The 20,796-nt window shown below is 35.3% G+C and overlaps 1 protein-coding gene across 20 annotated transcripts in view; it reads right to left on the minus strand.

Annotated features, from left to right (window-relative positions):
- Nucleotides 1-20,796, minus strand: part of ANKS1B (ankyrin repeat and sterile alpha motif domain containing 1B) — a gene marked incomplete at its 5' end in the record, with an annotated part of 1,127,620 nt that overhangs the window by 326,531 nt on the left and 780,293 nt on the right. The gene's annotated exons all lie outside the window — the stretch shown is intronic.

The following is a 20,796-nucleotide window of genomic DNA, read 5'->3' on the forward strand; positions in this document are numbered from 1 at the left end:
TGCTAACAAAGAGAAAACTCACATTACTAACATATGTGATGAAAAAATAAATATCACAACAGACACTACAGAAATACAGAATATAATTAGAAATTATTTTGAAAACTTGTACTCCAATAAAATAGAAAATATCAAAGGCATCGACAATTTTTTAGAGTCATATGATTTGCCTAAATTGAATCAAGATGATATAAACAATTGAAACAGATCAATTTTAAGTGATGAAATAGAAGACACCATCAGAAGCCTACCAACCAAGAAAAGCCCAAGACCAGATGGATACACAGCTGCATTCTACAAGACCTTTAAAGAAAAACTAATACCAATACTCTTCATTTATTTCAGGAAATAGAAAAAGAGGCAGTAATTCCAAACTCATTCTATGAGGCCAAAATCACCCTGATTCCAAAACCAGGCAAAGACACATCAAAGAAAGAAAAATTTAGACCGATATCTCTAATGAACATAGATGCAAAAATTCTCAATAAAATTCTGGCAAACTGAACACCAAAACATATCAAAAAAGATAGTATACCACAATCAAGTGGGGTTCATCCCAGGGATGCAAGGTTGGTTCAACATACGGAAATCAATAAATGTAATTCATCATATCAATAGACTTAAAGATAAGAACCATATGATCATCTCAACAGATGGAGAAAAAGCATCTGACAAAATACAGTACCCCTTTATGTTCAAAACACGAGAAAAACTAGATATAACATGAACATATCTCAACATCATAAAAGCTATCTCTGCTAAGCCCCAGGCCAATATCATTCTAAATGGAGAAAAATTGAAAGCACTCCCTCTAAAAACTGGAACAAGACAGGGATGCCCTCTTTCACCACTTCTATTTAATATAGTTCTTGAAACACTGGCCAGAGCAATTAGACAGATGAAGAAATTAAAGAGATATGGATAGATAAGAATAACTCAAATTAGCACTATTTGCTGATGATATTATTCTATACCTAGAAGACCCAAAAAATTCCACCACAAAACTTCTAGAAATAGTAAATGAATTCAAAAAGTAGCAGAATACAAAACCAACATCCATCACAGGCATTTCTATACATCAGTGACAAATCCTCTGAAAGGGAAATGAGGAAAACTACCCCATTTTCAATAGCCTCAAAAAAAAAAATACTTGGGAATCAACTTAATGAACGAGGTGAAAGACCTCTACAACAAAAACTACAGAATGCTAAAGAAAGAAATTAAAGAAGACCTGAGAAGATGGAAATATCTACCTTGTTCTGGGATAGGCAGAATTAATATTATCAAAATCACCATACTACCAAAAGTACTATACAGAGTTAATGCAATTCTGATCAAAATCCCAATGACATTCCTCATAGAAATAGAAAAAGAAGTCATGAAATTCATCTGGAAAAATAAGAGACCCAGAATAGCTAAAGCAATCCTTAGCAGGAAGGGGGAAGCAGGTGGCATCACTCTACCAGACCTTAAACTATACTGAGAGCAATAGTAACAAAAACAGCATGATATTGGCACCAAAATAGACTGGTAGACCAATGGTACAGAATAGAGGACACAGAGACTAACCCACATAATTACAGTTATCTTATATTAGACAAAGGCACCAAAAAATGTACATTGGAGAAAAGATAGCCTCTTCAACAAATGGTTCTGAGAAAACTGGAAATCCAGATGCAGAAAAATGAAATTAAACCCCTATCTCTCACCATGCACAAAACCCAACTCAAAGTGGATCAAGGGCTTAGGAATTAAACCAGAGACACTGCATCTATTAGAAGAAAAAGTAGACCCAGATCTCCATCATGTCAGATTAGACCCCAACTTCCTTAATAAGACTCCTTCAGTGCAAGAATTAATATCAAGAATCAATAAATGGGATGGATTCAAACAAAAAGCTTCTTTTCAGCAAAAGAAACAATCAGTGAGGTGAATAGAGAGCCAACAATTTGGAAACAAATTTCTATCACAGTCACGTCAGATAGAGCACTAATCTCTAGGATTATATAAAAAAACTCAAAGATCTTAACACTAAAAAAAAATAACCCAGTCAATAAATGGGCCAAAGAACTGAACAGACCCTTCTAAGAAGATATACAATCAATCAAGAAATATATGAAAAAAATGTTCAACATCTCTAGCAATTAGAGAAATGCAAATCAAAACTACTGTAAGATTTCCTCTCACTTTAGTCAGAATGGCAGCTATCAAAAATTCAATTAACAATAAGTGTTAGCAAGGGTGTGGGGGAAAAGACACACTCACACATTACTTGTGGGACTACAAATTGGTGCAGCCAATATGGAAAGCAGTATGGAGAATCCTTGGAAAACTGGGATTTTTAAAAAATCCTGTATTATGCTGTTTTAAACCCAAAGGACTTTAAAACAGAATAATACAGTGACACAGCCATATCAATGTTTATTGCAGCACAATTCACAATAGCTAAACTGTGAATCCAACCTAGATGCCCTTCAGTACATGAATCCATAAAGAAAATGTGGTATATATACACAATGGAATATCATTCAGCATTAAAAGAGAATAAAATCATGGCATTTGCAGTAAATGGATAGAGTTGGAGAACATAATGCTAAGTGACATTAGCCAATCCCCAAAAACCAAATGCTGAATGTTTTCCTGATTTAAGGATGCTGATTCACAATGTGGTGGTGGTCCAGGGCATGGGAAGATTAGTTGAACTCTAGATAGGACAAAGGAGAAAAGGGAAGGAAGGGGAAAGGAGGATGCAGGGGGTAGAAAAGACAGTGAGATGGCCATTTTTACTCTAAATACATGTATGAAGACACGAATGGTGTGACTCTACTTTGTGTACAACCAGAGATATGGAAAATTGTGCTCTATATGTGTAATATGAATTGTAATGCATTCTTACGTCCAATATAACAAATTAAAATTTTAAAAATGAAAAAAACAAAGTAGCCAAGGGCAGAACTCTATGCTTTTGAAAGCATTAAAAATCTTGAAGAAATGATTTATTAAATTAAAATACCTAAATTTTTAACTCATAGTATAAAAAAACTAGAAACTTACACATACATAGGTCAATTAATGTTCATCTTCCTATAAAGCAAAACCAAATTTTTGCAACTCCAAACAATAATCCATTTTGGGTTTGTCACGTTAATATATCAACATAACTAATATATAAAATGAGAATTGATTGTGAAAGAGTGATTCCCCCCACAAAAAAAATTGTGAGGACACAGAGAAAGATTCCTCCCAAATAAGCACCATATAGAGGACTGTAAACATGTCTTAAGAGAAATAATCTCTTAAGACACCAAAACCACTATATCTGAGCACCAACAAGCTTGGAATGAACACTGAACACTTCCTTGACCTTCAATCATGAAGCAAAGAGGCAATTAGAAAAGCCCCAATCATGTGCAGTAACCTGGCTGACCCGGCAAGGGGGAAAAGATGACTAGATTTTTCTAGATTCAGCAGCAGAAGGTTGGGAATTCTCTCTCACCAAGATAACAGTCTCTCCCAAGGGATGGAAGGGCCTAAGAAAAGAGGCAGATGTCAACTAAAGATATGGTAAGATGGAGATGTTTTGACACATTCAAAAAAGAATTAGATAATTGGATATACAGATCTGAAATTCTAATAGCTCTGGAACAGAAATAATTATTTTAACTTATTTTGCATATATATATTAACTGAAGCAATGGATATGAATAACATTAGTTAGGAAGATGGAGAGGATTGAGAAGATGAAGTTCCAGGACTGAGTCTTAAAGAAATGCCTAAAGCCTTTAAATAAAGAATAGGAAAAAGATAAATCCACAGGAAACAATAAAATTAACCAGAGATGTTGAAAATCAAGAGATTGTGGGGTCATAGAAATCAAAGGAACTCTGTTTCAGAAAGAAGAGAGCAATAAACATTGTTGATTGCTGCTGAGAGGTAAAGTTGAATGAGGATTAAAAATTATCTCGGGAATTTACAACCTGAAAGGCACTGGTGACTTTCAATGGGGCTATTTTATTTATTTATTTATTTATTAAATGTTTGATACACACATGCTTCGTATATTTTTTTTATTGATTGTTCAAAACATTACAGAGCTCATGATATATCATCTTTCATACATTAGACTCAATTGGGTTTTGAACTCCCATTTTTACCCCAAATACAGATTGCAGAATCACAACTGTTACATACTCACATTTTCACATAATGGCATATTAGTGACTGTTGTATTCTGCTACCTTTCCTATCCCCTACTATCCTCCCTCCCCTCCCCTCCCCTCCCATCTTCCCTCTCTACCTCCTCTGCTGTTGTTCAATTCTCTCCCCCTTTTTTCCCCCTCCCCCTTGCCCCTCACAACCTCTTATAATTTTGTGTATCATTGAAGGTCTCCTACCATTTCCGTATGCTGAAAAGTGGCTGCAATTCAATGGGGGCTATTTTAATGGAGCAATGGGGCCAGAAACCAGACTCAAGAGGGTTGGGCAGTGAGTGAGAGGTGAGGAATTGTAGAAGGCTGGCATCATTAACAACTACTTGGAGGAATGTAGTTGTTAAAAGAGTGAAAGGACTGTTTAGTCAAGTGGAGGAAGAGGAGGTCTGTTTTGTTTTTATTGAAATCAAAAGGAAGAATATAGAAAGCAAGATTGAGCATATGCAAGAGAAAATGAATAATAAATATAATAATACTTCAGAGAAGATAAGAAATTTGGAATCCAAAGCAAAAGTGGTAGAGTTGGCTTCCACCAGGAGAAGGTTATAGCTCCTGTACTGTAACAACAATACATTTTGGAATCACCGTGGTGGGACAAAAACCTGGGACAATGAAATAAACCCCTGGGTGCAAGAAACTATTGTACCATAGCATGTTGCTTCTCCATCTTCAGGCTCTTTTCAACAGACTTGTCCTGAGACTCTGATAAAACTACAGAAGCAGAATGTTTAGATGAAATTGCTACCAAGAGAAGACCTAATAAACCTTGAGCCTCAAAAAAAAAAAAGAACAAACTGTACCCCAAATCAACAACAACAACAAAATAATAATAAAGAAAGATCGGGGCAGAAATAAATAAAAGACTAAAAGAACAATAAAGAACTAATGAAACAACTGGTTCTTTGAAAAGATAAATAAAATTAAAAACTTAGATAAACCAAAGGAAAGAGAGAAGACCCAAATAAATAAAATTGGAGATGAAAGTAGGGATATTACAACAGATACCACTGAAATCCCTAGGATCACTAGGAAATATTTAAAAAATAATATGATAATAAACTGGAAAATCTAGAAGAAAGAGACAAATTTCTGGACACATATGACCTACCAAAATTTAAGAAGATATTAAAAAGTGAACAGATCAATAATAAGCAATGAGATTGGAGCAGGAATAAAAAGTCTCCCTAACAAAGAAAAGCCCAGGATTCACTGTTGAATTTTACCAGACTTTTAAAGAATAACTAATTCCAATGCTCACCATCTATTTAATAAAACAGAAGGGAAGGAACTCTTTCAAATTAATTCTGCAAAATAGTATTATTCTTCTCCCAAAACCTGATAAAGACAGAACAAAAAAAAAGAAAGAAAACAACAGGCCAATGTCTTTTATGAACATAGATGCAAAAACCCTTGATAAAATGCTTGCAAGTTCAACAGCATACTAAAATGATAAAAAACCATGATCAAGTTGGTTTCATTCTAGGGACACATAGTTCAATATATGAAAATAAATAAAGGCAATACAGTACATAATGGAATCAAGGATAAAAATCACATGATCATCTCAAGAGATGCACATAAAACCTTTGATACAATTCAACATACTTTCATGATAAAATCCCTGAATAAATTAGGTATAGAAAAATCATACCTCAACCTAACAATGGCTATGTATGACAAAACCACAGCCAATGTCATAACATGAATGGACAAAAATGGAAAGAATTTCCTCTAAGATCAAGAACAAGACAAAGGTGTTCACTTCACCACTCTTATTCAATATTGTATTTGAAATTTTAGCCAGCACTAGACCAGAGAAATAATAAAAGGGAAACAATTAGGAACGAAGTCAAATTATACTGTTTGTAGATGATATGATTCTATACTTAGAAAATCCTAGAAACTCAAACAAAAGACTTATAACTGATTAAGCAATGTAATAGGATACAAAACCAACATTAAAAAACCAGTAGCATTTTTATAGACCAATAACGAACTCACTGAGAAGAAATCAGGAAAACAATCCTATTCACAATGGCTTCAATAAACCACCAACCAATCAACCTAGGAATAAATCTAAACAAGGAGGTGAAAGATTTCTCCAATGACAGTTACAAAACACTGAAGAGAGAAATTGAAGACAATAGAAGATAGAATGTTCATGGACTGGAAGGATTAATATTGTTAAATTGGTCATACTACCAAAAGTGATCCACAGATTTGGTGCAATCCCCATGAAAAAACCAATGACATTCTTCACAGAACAAAAAGAATAAAAATCTTAGAATTCATAAGAAAGCACAAAAGTTCCTAAATAGTGAAAACAATCTGAGCAAAAAGAGCAATGCTGGAGGCATCATAACACTTGACTTCAAAAAAGACTACAAAGCCATAGTAACAAGAATAGCATGGTGGTGGCATGAAAAAGTCACATAGACCAGAGGAATAGAATGGAGGACCCAGAAATAAATCCATGCATTTATAGCCAAGTGGTTCTTAACAAAGTTGCCAAAAATATGCATTGGAGAAAAGACAGCTTATTTATAAAACAGTGCTGGGAAAACTGGATAAAAAATGAGACTAGACCTCTATCTCTCATCTTGTAAAAAAAAAAAAAACTAAACTAAAATGGATCAAAGACCTCAATGTAAGACCTGAAACTATTAAACTGACAAAAGAAAACATAGGGGACATGTCACAAGCCGTCCATAGGTTGAAGGACAGAATGCTAACTAAAATAAGCCAGATGCAAACCACATCTGGGAATGACCAGTGGACATTTTCTCTGGTCAATTGCCCAGGGACATTGTGAAATTCTATCCCACTCTGCCTTGTCCCACACAGCACCTGAGATGAGTGTGACCTGCCAAGATGCCAATCAACCTGCTGACTGCAAGACATCACCAAGCAAAACCCTCCTTAGTGGGGAGAAACCCCCCCAACTGAGACGTTGGCTGTCACCCACACTCAGACATTGGTAGGGCAACAATTTCCTAAATAGAACTCTAATAACTTAGGAAATTAAAGCAAGAATTGAAAAATAGAATTATATCAATTTAAAAAGCTTCTGCACAGCAAAGGAAACAATCAACATAATGAAGAGACAATCTACAGAGTGGGAGAAAATCTTTACTAGCTATTCATCTGATGGAAGATTAGTATCCAGAGTATATAAAGAACTAAAAAAGAAATAACAAATGATCAAGTAATAAAATAAAAAAATGGGAAAATGCTCTACTTCTCACAAGAAGTAGAAATGTTGAATAAAAATATGAAAGAATGTTCACTATCCTTAGCCATCGGGGAAATGCAAATCAAAACTACATTGAGATTCTATCCCACCTCTATCAGAATGGCTATTATCCAAAGGTAAAAAATAAAAAATGCTGGTGAGAACATGTAGAAAAAAGAAACCTTATACATTGTTGGTGGGAATGTAAATGGTACATCCATTATGGAAAACAATATGGAGGTGCCTCAAAAAACTAAAAATAGAACTAGATGATCCAGCTTTATCACTTGAGGTATTCATCCAAGGGAAATGAAGTTAGCATACAAAAGAAATACCTGCATATCCATGATTTTGCAGCACTTTTGACAATTGTCAAGAAATGAAACCTGCCTAGGTGGCATCAACAAATGAATGGATAAAGAAAATATGGGACACACACACACATACATACACACACACAAACACAGTCACACACACACACAAAATGGAGTATTACTCAGCCATAAAAAGGATGAAATCATGTGATCTGAAGAAAAATGAATGAAACTGGAGAACAGCATGTTAACCAAAATAAGCCAGATGCAAAAAGACAAGTATTGCAAGTTTTCTCTTACATGTGAAAATTTTAAAAAAGACCTGGAAGTAGAAGAGGGATTATTAGAGTATGACATATGATGTGTGCAGGTATGAAAATGTCACAGTAAAATCCATAAATTTATATAATTAATATGTTTTAATAATTATAATTTTAAAAAGAAAAGGAACAAGCTTTTGATAGGAAATTCTGTGGACTTAGTCACTTTTTGGTGTGGGGGGGTGGCTACTGGGGATTGAACCCAGGGGCACTCAATCACTGAGCCACACCCAGCTCTATTTTGTATTTTATTTAGAGACAGGGTCTCACTGAGTTGCTTAGTGTCTCGCTTTTGCTGAGGCTGGCTTTGAACTCTCAATCCTCAGCCTCCCAAGCCACTGGGATTATAGGTGTGCGCCACCACACACAGCAATCAGGTTCTTTTCCAGGCAGAAGTTGAGATGGTAGTATAGGTGAGAAACTAGAGTCATGGAATGGACAATCAGTTACATGGCACTGATCACTCACAGGTAAAGAGAAAGGGAAAAGAATGATCTCATAAAGGTCATTTCTGTCACCAGGTAGAAAATGTCCCTGCCATGCAGGTAGAAATCAAGGTTAAAACATGAACTGGTGGTCTACCTTTGGCTTCTTCCTCTTTGCACTCTGATACCTGCTCTCAGGGTTGCTCTGAGCTGGCCAGGAACTCTCACTGGCTCTAGAACCTTCCCAAGCTCTGGACCTTTCTCTACTGTTCTCAGCCATCAGAACTTATCCAGCCTCTCCACCTTATTCTCTCAAGACACCTGTTTCTATGAAATGACAATGGAAGCTAATTGATTTTCTCAAGTAAAATAATTGCTATTGCAGGCTTAGCTAGCTAAGGGTCACCTTGCTGACTGCAGGTATGTGCAGTGCAATTAACATACAGTAAAGGAATGAATGGGCTGCTTTCATTTTGCCAGGCCCTGAGCCAGATGCCAACAGAGTATAGTGGAGCAGCACATGTGCTTTCTAGATGGAATCTAATTCTCTGTTTCCTGGCTACATGCCTGGGAGAATATCTCTCTGGACCATGGATTCTTCATCTGTAAGAATGAAGAATAGTTTTTTCATTCTGAGTTTCCTCTGACAAACAGAAATAATGTTGCCTATGTTGCATGGTTGATTTTAGGATTCAAATATGTGTAAATGATAATAATACCATTATTTTTATTCATTTATTTATCCTCACTTAAGAAAGGAAGAGCTGAGGCACAGGGAGATAATGTGGCATGATAAAGTCACCTTGCTGGGAAATTCCAGAGCCTACATTAAATTCAGCTGGCTTCACATTCTTAATCAACACACTGAGTCATTCAGGTGGTCAGATGCTTGCATTTGAAGCCCTTACTGATTTTATTTATCTCATTCAACCCTCATCGCATTTCTGTGCAGTAAAGTAAAGCCCAGAGATGGTGGCATCAGCCCAAAGTCAGTCATTAATCAGTTACAGATCTTAAAATCGAATGCAGGATTTATGGCCACAAATGTAAATATAAGAGACAGAGAGCTTGTCCTAGGCCCAGGTAAGTGCCTGCATCTTTCCTGATTATCCAGGAGGTCTTTTGCATTACTTTTAAAATTTTAGCAAATCAAAACCTGGCTAGGTGTCATCAGATAGTTGAGAAAATGAGAGTGAAGGCAAGAGTTCAATGAGTAGGCTTGAACCCCTTACCATGGGGCTACAGGTCAATTATCTCTTACTAAGTGGTGCTATCAGCTCAGGGTAAAACAAATTAGATTTTTAAGAAGGTGCAAAATTGCCACTATAAAATCAGATAAGCCTACTTTAGGTTGGGAATAAATTCTATCATAGAAATACATCCTGCCTGATATTGAAGGAGCCAAGAAACCATGCCAAGAGTTTCTTGGATGAAAACTGACATTTTCTGCTGTAGAGACAGAAGTGGAAGCACTGATTGGAGAATTATATTATGAAGAGTTCTAAAATATTTATCATCATTTTAGGTCATTTATTCGTTTACCCCTTTAATGCTCATTTCTTTTGTGCCACTGGGTCGAGCTTAAAAGCAAAGAATTTTCATTCATTTTGTTTTTATACAATAATATGAAGCAGGAAGCTTCCTCTGTTCCTTTGTTTGAAAAATAAAAGCATTTCTCAGAAATATTAGAACAGTAAAATGTTCTTTCAGAAATATGGTTTTTGTCATTAATAAGCATGTGATATTTATTTGACTAGGTTATGAATTTTTACTTTTTTGGGTAACTTCCTGCAACTTGAATGTTTCAAGAGGGGAAAAAAAAACCTGATAAGAACAATTAAAACTGCTATTGCTTTACTGTATTAGATGACCCATTATGTTTCTTTCTGGATTTGACTTCCCATTCAGGTGGCTTTTCTACTTTCCATTTCAATTAGGATGTCCTTCCTCTGTGCTACAGAAGCGTTCTACACTATCACTGTCCTTAGCAGACTTCATTGAAACTATCTGCCTGCATATCCATCCCCTGGAGGACGATTAGGATGGTGACCACGTCTTAATGTTCACCTGGTGTCTTCAGCACCTGCCAGAACTCGGAAAATGTTTGCCAAACAGCACTGAATTTTAAAATGACAACCTGCCCATATAATGGCAGAATGCTCCTTCTGCCCACACAAAATTCACCATTTCAAATGATAAATATTTCAAGTTTATCGATATATATTAAAAGTGCCATTTTCTAATGGCACCAAAGACATGCAAAGTTAAAGAAAAAGTGAGTCTTATTTCCCAGGTCAGAACTTATTTCTCAGGTGCTCATTATTTGGCTTATATAATAGTAAAATGTATTTTTTAAAGTATCATTTCTATTTCTCAGGCTGGAAGGATACTTTTTTAATTGTCCTCATAGCTTTCTATTTTGGCTCTGAATCCAGAGACATGAAAGAGGTTTGACTCAGCTACTGCTTAATACTGCACAAACCTGAGAGAGAAGACTATTATATAAGCTAATGTGTATTTTAAGTTTTTTTTTCTTCATAGCCAATACCTAGATGCCACCTTCCAGTCTTATGAAAGTACTGAAACCCAGTGTGTGGGAAAGAGAGGTCCCCTTCTTGCTCTGTATTCCTTTTAAGTAGAAAAAAATAAAAGCAGTTGATTAAGGGTTAGCAATTTTCTTTTCTTTCTTTACACGTACTTGTAATTCATTTAATGCAGGAAGTGGGCTGAGTTTTCTTGTTCTTTCCAATTCAACTGTCAGGGAGCTTTCTTGCCAGCCTGCTATGGTTACCGTGGCAACAAAACGATGGTGGCAGTAATATGATCTCATGTGCCTTGTGTCAATAGCATCAGATCATCATACTTGAGGGTAATTTTGACAATAAGTTTCAGTTGTAGATTCAGGATTCATTAGCATTTGATTTATTTATCAGAAATGTTGAGTAATTATAGCCCTAAACTAAAAAAGCATGTTTGCCAAGATTAGCATTTACCCCAATCATATAACATAGATGAAATCTTATATTGCATGATATTCTAAAATTTGTAAACTGCTTTCATACAATGTAACTATTTCAAATGTCATTAAGTGGTATAGTTACTCTTATAGCCATTTTATAGACAAGGAAATAAAGGCTCATATAATTGTGCTTGTGTAAGGCAGCAAGCAACTCTGCAATGAAGATGAAACTTCAACTTGGGGCTTCTGGCATCAGAGTCACACCTTTTACTTATTCCCATGATGGGGACTGATGAGTATTAGGAAAATGTTCTTAGGTGCATAGGATAGACCCTAGAATGCATGGATTAAAAACAATTAAAATGTGTCTGTGGTTAATAGCAATGACTGGTTTGAAAAACACTAGTTTTTTACATTTGGGACAATGCTTCATACTTTTTATATCTCACATTTCAACCTCCTCCCCTAAGGCTTCCCTGATACCTATGCATGAACACAAGCTTCTTCTCTTTCTTCATTGGTTATACTCTGGTTTTATTTGTATTAGTTGCATTTATTTTTCCATTGTGAGTTCCTGTTTTCCATTCTTGGTGAATCCCTGTTCCTGATACACAATAGATACACTATAAATTCTTGTTACTTATTAAATTGAACTCTTCCAACACCCACGTATTCCCATGAAGTAGGTGCAGCCATCACTATGATCTACCACTTTATGAAAGAGAAAATAGAAGTCATATACGTAATGACAGAACATTTAGTTCTTCTTACCCCAGCCATATCCTCTTTCCATATCATACTGTTTGCTTTTATTCCCCATTTATTCCTCCATTTAGTCTTTTATTCACTCAAACAATTATTGGATGCTTCTTGTGTGTGTGTGTACACATGTGTGTATACATGTATGTGTGTGTATACATGTATGTGTGTGTGTGTACATATATATATATATATATACACACATACATACATACTAGGATAGATGAAGATACACACACACACACACACACACACACACACACATACACACGGATACCGAGATAAATAAGACACAGTCCTTACTGCCAAAAGGTTCACAGATATTGCAAATAGTTTTCTGCCCAGGTAGAAACATAAAATAAAACCTTTCATGGAATTTTTTTTGATGGATTGGCTGATATTTATTGACAACAAAGCTTGCTGGGCACCTAGTAACACATCTTCACTTTGAGTTTTGAACAATTACTGTTTTAAAAAAAATCTTTTTTAAAATAATAGCCCCAGAGCTTATATTATAAGTTTTTAAAATTGATTTTTAAAAAATAAATGATAGCAGAATGCTTTACCATTCTTATTACACATATAGAGCACAGTTTTTCTTATCTCTGGTTATAAAGTATGTTCACACCAATTTGTGTCTTCATACATGTACTAAAGGTTCCATGTAACTACAGGGAAACAGCTACATGGAACCTTTAGTATGTATTATGTCACAAATTAATAGGCTCTTTCAAAAAGCACCTTCATGACGTTTCAAATCCTTTAACATCAGACTTTAGGACTACACAAGCCTTAAGGTATCACCAATACAGGGTGACTACTAATTCTGCATTGATATTTTTCCTTAAGCATGGAATCAGCATTTCTAACTTCTCACAGAATTCCTAAACTTCACATGTCTGAGAGGAAACCCAGAATCTAACCTGAACAAAGGGGATTATGTAGAAAAAAGCAGATGATTAAGGTTAGACACTGGACTCTGCTATTTGATATGTCACTTTGGTCTTGACTCTTCCATTTGTTATGAGTTTGGATCTTATTTAGGTGTTTCCTCTTTTGTACCTGGCATAAAACACAGTGCTCTAAATACTTCTTGATTGAATGATTTAGTGAATCTGTCAATAGTCAAAGAGAATGAAAAATGACAGCATAAAATAGTGATACCCAAAAAAGTATTAGCATTAGGAGGTACTCAGTAAATATTTTTAAATGAATGAGTGGGATACATAAATATGATTAGATATCTTTCCCCCAAATGTACAAAATGAGTGAAAAATTTTTAAACTACTTCTTTTTCTTCAATCTCCATGCCCAAGCATCAGGTTTATTTCACCTCTACAGTGTCTTGGACTTTTGCCTTTCTTTTAGTCCAATCCCATGGTTTGGTCCTTTCTCAATTAGGCTCTTTCAGACAGGCCTTTGACTGAACTCCCTCTCTTTCTAGGCTCTCATCTTCCAAGATGTTATCCAAACTGTTATTTTAAAGTATAACAAAGAGAGCATAACTCTTATGGCCAGAATTTTGCATTTATTTTTATATTGTAATTAGAACCTTTTTAGAATGGCTATCAAGGTCCTTCAAAAGGTGATCTTCATTTACACCTTTCCATATACTCTAATGTGTAGCTTTCCAATCCCCAACACACTTTAGGATTCTAAATTTTTGCCTTTATTCCTAGTTAGTGAATTAATGATAGTTTTGTAATAATTTGCAGCACACTTTACAGCTTGTAAAGAATTTACACATGTATATACTGAAACTTCACAATAATCCAATAATAGGCAGATATAGTATCATTTTCATTTCACTCATTAGGAAAATGAAAATCCAAGAGGTTCAATGATTCTGAATCTTATAACCTTTATGAGAATTATGTCAGAAAATATTTCTGTATTGACTATTGAACAACAGAATACTTAAACCAAAAGTTTTAAAATAACAACTGTGATTTCAAAATGTTAATGACTGACATTTGCTTAGCTCTTTAGTACAGAGGTTAATAATGATGACTGTAAAGATAAACTACCTGGGTGGGAATCCTGGCTCTTCTATTTCCTATTTGTGGGGACTTAGACAAGTCACATCATCTCCCTGTCCTTCAATTTCCTCATTAAAATGGGTATATCAACAGTCTCTACTGCAAAGGTTCGCTGTAAGGATTGCATGAATTCTATATCTATAAAGTACTAGAATGATAGATGACACTTACATGTTGTAGTTACCTTCATAGACATAACACAAACATTTTGGAATGTTCCCCCACCCTGAGAAGCAAAATTAAATGCTTCCTTTTCTGGTGATCCAGTAGCACCTGGTTTATATCATCTATACAGTGGATACTATGACTGCTTTAGGATGTTGGCTCAGTATGCATCTGAATACACAAGATTTTTATATAAATATGATTTTATAGAAAGAGAAACTTAATCTTGGTAGAGAAATTTCAAATTCTAATTTGATGCATATTGGGACCCACCCAAATGCAAAAACATTAACTTCTACAAAAAGCTATCTTTAAAAAAGGTCTAATTATTATATAATGGTAACCTAGTAGTTGTCAGAGAACTATGAATGTAACATAAAATAAATTGCGTTTGATTATAAAAATGGTATTATCTCACCCCAAAATAAAGCAAGATTATAGGTGTCTTTATAATACTAAAAAGCTTGAAAATTTTATTCTGTACCTTGGTGTATCCTGGGAAGGAACAGAGTTGGTTACACTGAGTTTGAGAATATTTTAATGCAGCACAAGTTTTTATTAGGTAGCTTTATATAATGCTATTTCCTGAAAGACTAACTGTACAGTACCTAGTGCTATATTCAGTAGCAAAGTCAAATCTTTTCATTTTCAAAAAGGGATTTCATGAATTAACTTAATATTCTGTATACCAAATTGAAATATAATATTAAGTGCTGCAATGCTGTGAGCCCACCTACCCACCAGTCTGGAGATAAGCTCCTATTCATTCATATGCTTGAATTAAGTATTACGCATATTTTTAGTTCACTATCAAAAGTAACTGCACACACATACAAAGAAAGGATAGAAGAAAATGAATGAGCATTCAAAAATAATTGTAGGCAACTTTAACAATAAAAGATCAAAAAATTCACCTTGGAATGCACTGATCTTCTGTTATCAGGATTCAAGGGATGGCAGGGGTAAAGAATTCCTTAGGATTCTCTAATGTATGTCCAGAAGTGTTGGATCCAAGTTTTGGGGTTTGGGTAATGACAATAACAGCAGCCAGCATTCACTGAGTGTTGACTTCATGCCAGCACTTAGGCAAACCTTGAGCCTCTGCAGCAGGCTCAGAAATGGCCCCCAAAGGTATCAGGCTTAATCCCTGGGATTTATAAATGTTACCTTATTTGGAAAAAGGATCTTTGCAGATGTGATTAAATTAAGGATTTTGAGATGGGGGGATTACCCTGCATTATCTGTACAGGCCCTAAATCTAAACACATGTATCAAAATAGAGGCAGAGGGATATTTGTCAGGCAGTAGACAAGGAGGCAATGTGAACACATAGGCAGAGATGAAAGTAGTCACAAGTTAAGGTATGTGGACAGCATACCACTAATCAGAAGTTAGTGGAAGCAAGGAGCATATTTTCAGAACTTCCAGAGGGAGTGTGGTACTGCCAACACTTTGACTGGGGGCCCATTAATACTGATTTCAGACTTGTGGCCTCCAGAATTTTGAGAGAATAAATTATTTTAAGATAATAAGACTGTGATAATTTGTTACAGAAGTCACATGAAACTAAATTAAGCATACAACCATTGAATTACAATACTAATATACAGCCAAACTATATATTAATATACTAATATGATATATAATACTATAATATACTAATATACTGTTCATTTCTTCATAAGCCTCCCCAATTTTTGATTTCTTTGTGGGCTGCTGCTGGTAAAAGCAGAGCTATTAAAGGTAAAGCAGCCTTCTGATGTTCAGCATCACTGGCTGACATCTGTGCAAAATCACTTCCATTGTCAGCCCTACCTACTTACCAGCTGGGATTGACACACAGGTACAGTGAGTTAAGGTTGGCCTTGAATGCCTTTTTTCCCCTCATGGATTTTCTTAAATAAAGAACTACAAATGCCGTTATTTTGGTATGTCTCTTTTCCCATATAATCTCATTCATTTATACAGTTTGGATCCACTAATAATTTTTAAAAATCTGTGAATGTAAAAAAATACATTAAGTAATGGATTTATTATTTCTTTCTGCCAGAAAAAAAATTAGAGCTTGTTATATGCAGGGCATTGACTTAAGAATTAGAGATTGAGTGATACACATAAGACATTTCCTGACCTCACTTAAATTCTTGTTGAGATGAAAAGAAATATTATCAAGTCACAAAGAGTGAAAGCAGGGTGTGGAAATGCCATGAGGGGAGGATGGAAACAAGGATGACATTCAGATTTCTGGATTAGAGGATTGAAAGAAGAGCGATGCCATTCACTGATGTAGGAGCCATGGGAGAAGAAGCAGAGTTGGTGAGGATGATGGTTCAAGGTAGCTGTCTCCACATGGAAAAATAGGTCTGGAATTAAGGAGAGAGAGATCAAGAATGAAGTTATAGGTTTAGGGATTATCTGGCCAGAGTGATAATAAAGGATAATAAAAAGAATGAAATTGATTACCCCTGTACTTTGTGTAGTGGGAGAAGAAAAGAGAGGCTTAGGAAAAGCACAGGATTAATAAAGTGCATGGTACATAAAAGGATTGATAATGAAAACAATTTGAGATTTAAAGGGGTCTGATAGGAGATAAAATGAGTCTACCCAGTGAGCATGTCATTGAATGCCAGCTTCAAAAATTTTGGACATTTTTTTCGTATGTACTGAGTAATAGAAGTTCTAATGAGGTGACTGATAGGATTGAAGTTTTGCTCCATAGCATAAATCCAAGTAGTGTGTAGGATGGACATTAGAGAAGGAAGACTTGAGAGTGAAGAGTTCAGTTGGCAGGTTAATGTGATTATTGACAATTAGAGAAAACAAGGGCCTGTGTTTATACCCCCCCCCCCCAAATATACTAAATAGAGTTGGCATCAAAGGTACACACTGGAGTGTTTATTTCTGTATTAAAGGTTTTGCATTTTGTTTGTAAAGGTGGAAAGAGAGGAAATCAACGTATAGTGAGAAAAAAGAATTGGTGTGTGGCATGACCCAGTTTATTTACAGAGAACTTTGAGGAAATAGGATGGTAGGATGTGACACGATATGTCCTGGCAGTTGAGAGGAAAGTTAATAATAACTATCTCCATGGGCTGAACAGTGGCCGCTTGCTGAGTGGGTTGTTAAGGGCCATCAAGAAGTGAATGAAAAGAATTATTCCTTTGTTCCCTTTATGGAGATGCTGATAAATGAAGTGAGTTCAACTCAATGAACAACAAAGCCTAAGGGTAACAGTTTTACTTTATGATTTGCTTCTTGAAAGTCACTGCTGAGCTGATGTGGATGGTAGGGACAATTCTTTGACCTTGAGATTCTTAATATCGTTTTCAGACTTGGCAAAGAATTAGTAAGGTCTTAGGAATATTCTACCAAAGGAACTGACGACTCTGTTCAGAAGTTACCTAGAGTGATTTCTGTAATATTATTTTAAAAGCTGTGTGAAAATATGTTCTTTGGTGTCAGACAGAACAGGAGTGATTGTCCTTTCTATCACTCTGTGACTTTGGGAAAAATTATATAATCTCCTTAAACATTAAACAAAATGGGGATAAGAATAGATTTTTGTGAAAATTTAATAAAATTATATGTGGTAAATCAATGCTTGAGATTTAATAGGTATATAATAAAAGTTAATTCCCTTCCAAATTTGAATCCTTTACAAAATATTCATTGAGAATATATTACATAGAAGATTTCAGAGAAGTAAATTGATCCAGGGACAACAGGAGAAAATTTCTTAAGAAACAAAATTAAAAATTTTGTTGAGGTCATTCAATTTTCTTATTTTGCAACTCTATCTGGAACCATTTTCTTGATTTTACATGAAATCTTCAAGAATTTCTAATCAGTGAGTTTTCTCCTAACTTCCGTTTACCTTTTAGTTGGATAACACAGACAGGCATTTAGAATAACTAAATGTGATTATTGACAATTAGAGAAAAATCCTTTACAGGGTATACTGCAGAGTGCCTCAACTTATTGTGGATGCATGGTAAATAACTCCTAATATGAGACAACAAATAAAATGCATGCATAATCAATTTAGAAAAATGTTTAAGAGGTTCCATAAACATGTTTTCATAAATGCATGCTGCCTGCCAACTTGCTGGATTTCAAGAGTTGCTATAACAACCAGCAGTCCCCTCAGCAGCCTCGGCACTCTGTATTCTTGGATCTTTCACTGGGAAATATTATTATCTTGTCTGAGCCTGTTATCTCAATTGTTTAATCATGGTACTAATAAAACCAAGGTAGAGGATTCAGAAGTATACATTAGCAACAAACTTCTCTCCATGGTCTCTCTTCCAAGGCCACTTATCCATTTATTCAATTCATTCATTCAAAAGTATTTATAGAATGTCATTTACCAGGTACAGTTCTATATGCTAGAGATAAAGCAGTAAAACAATTAAACAAAAACCAAAAAACAAATCAAATCAAAACAAAAACACAACAAACAATAACCCTCCCCCCCCAAATAATTGAAAATGCCTGCTTTAATGATGCCTATAGTCTGGTGTGAGGGGTGGGGAGGAAGACAGACACTAATTAAGGAACAAATATCTATATAAATACAGTAGGGTTTTAGGCACAATGGTTACAAAGAAAGCAAGAAAAGAGGGAGGTGCTATATTTAAGTGATGAGAAAATGTCTCTTGATGTGGTGACGTTTGAACGGAAATTTGGACAAATCAAGTAGATAACTCTGCAAAAGAACATTTCAATCAGTACAGCAGGTGCACAGGCCCTGAATTGGGAGAATTCTTGGCTAGATTCAGAAGTGAGAAGGCTTGTATGATTGGAGTGGGGCACTCAGGGGAAGAATGTAGGTGATGAAATCAGAGAGGAAGAAGAACTTGTTGATGTAGGGTCTTGGATGCCAATTATAAGAATTTTAAATTTTAATTCTGAGTGAGATGGGAAACCAATTTGGGGGGGGTCTGAGCAGAGGAGTAATACAATCTGACCTATGTTTTAGAAAAGATCACTTTGAATTTAGAGACTATAGGGGATCAGAAGGAAGGGGGATCAGTCAGGAGGCATTGCAATAATACAGGGTGACAGGTGATGGTGGCTTGAAGCAGGTGGTAAGTGTTGAAAAGTCTTCAGACTCTGGATGTTTTTGAATATAGAGTCAATGGGATTTGCTGATGGAATAAATGTGAAATATGAGAGTGTGAATTCAAAGATGACTCTGAAGGTTTTTCTTGAAAAACATTCTCTGAAAAACAAAGATAGCCTTTTACCCTGAGGAAAGACTGAAAATTAAAAGTGTGTGTGTGTGTGTGTGTGTGTGTGTGTGTGTGTGTGTGTGTAAAATGTAGAATTTAGAATGGAGTTCTTGACATATTAATTCTAAGTGGATATGTCAAGAAGGCAATTGGATATAAATAGTAAAGTATTTTCATTGATTTCAGAGTTAAGGGGAGAGGTCTGGGCTACAGGTATGAGTGGGAGAGTTATGAGTGTGTAGATGAATGTAGGGCCATGGAGCTGAATGAGGTCACTAGGAAGTGAATATGAATACAGAAAGGAAGACAAAGGATTGAACCATAGGGGAATCCAGTGTTTGAGTTGGAAAAGGTAGTAGAGGAGAACCCAAGAAAGAATGAGGAGGAATGGCCAGCAAGGTGGAAGAACAATAGATAATGGAGTATTAGAAGAAAATGAATCCAAGATGGTAGAACTGATTGGCTGAATCAAATACTGTTGACGGGTCACATAAAATGGAAACTGAAAATTGACAATTGTATTTGGTAGCAAGGAAATAACTGTTTTAATAGGGCAGTTTGGGTAGAGCAATAAGGACAGAACATCTGTTAGAGAAGAAAAAGACTTTTGGAGGGGTTTTGTTATAAGAGGAGCTAAAAAATGGGGCACTAATTGGAGCAATGTAGGGTAAAGAGAGTTTTTAAATTCAAGTTAGAATTTATTGTGACAAGTGTACATAATTATGGGGATAATCAACAGGGGGAAATTGATGATGCAGGATAAAGAGAGGCAATAGTGAGGCAAGAAGTTTAAATATGAGAGATTTCATTCATCCATTCCCAAAAGTTAAACAAGCATCTAACAGGTACAATATATACAGCTGAAGACTAAGAACAGGGAAATGAATAAAACATGGTTCCTGTCATCAAAAAGGTCGTTTTCTTAAGGGCAAGAAATAAGCATTTTCTTAAACTAATAATTCATATTCAATATATGTAACAATAATGTCATAGAAATGCACTGAGGGCTCTTTTCTTTGTGGTACACAAATTCTTGTGCGACTATGTCACTATAAGCCAAGAGATTCAAGATTTTCATTCCCATAATGTATTGATATGTTCCATGTTGCACTGTTGATTGAATTCAGGCAAGAGTTCTGAG

The sequence above is a fragment of the Spermophilus citellus genome (genome assembly GCF_964194105.1).
Source record: "Spermophilus citellus genome assembly, chromosome: 10".
Taxonomy (NCBI): Eukaryota; Metazoa; Chordata; class Mammalia; order Rodentia; family Sciuridae; genus Spermophilus; species Spermophilus citellus.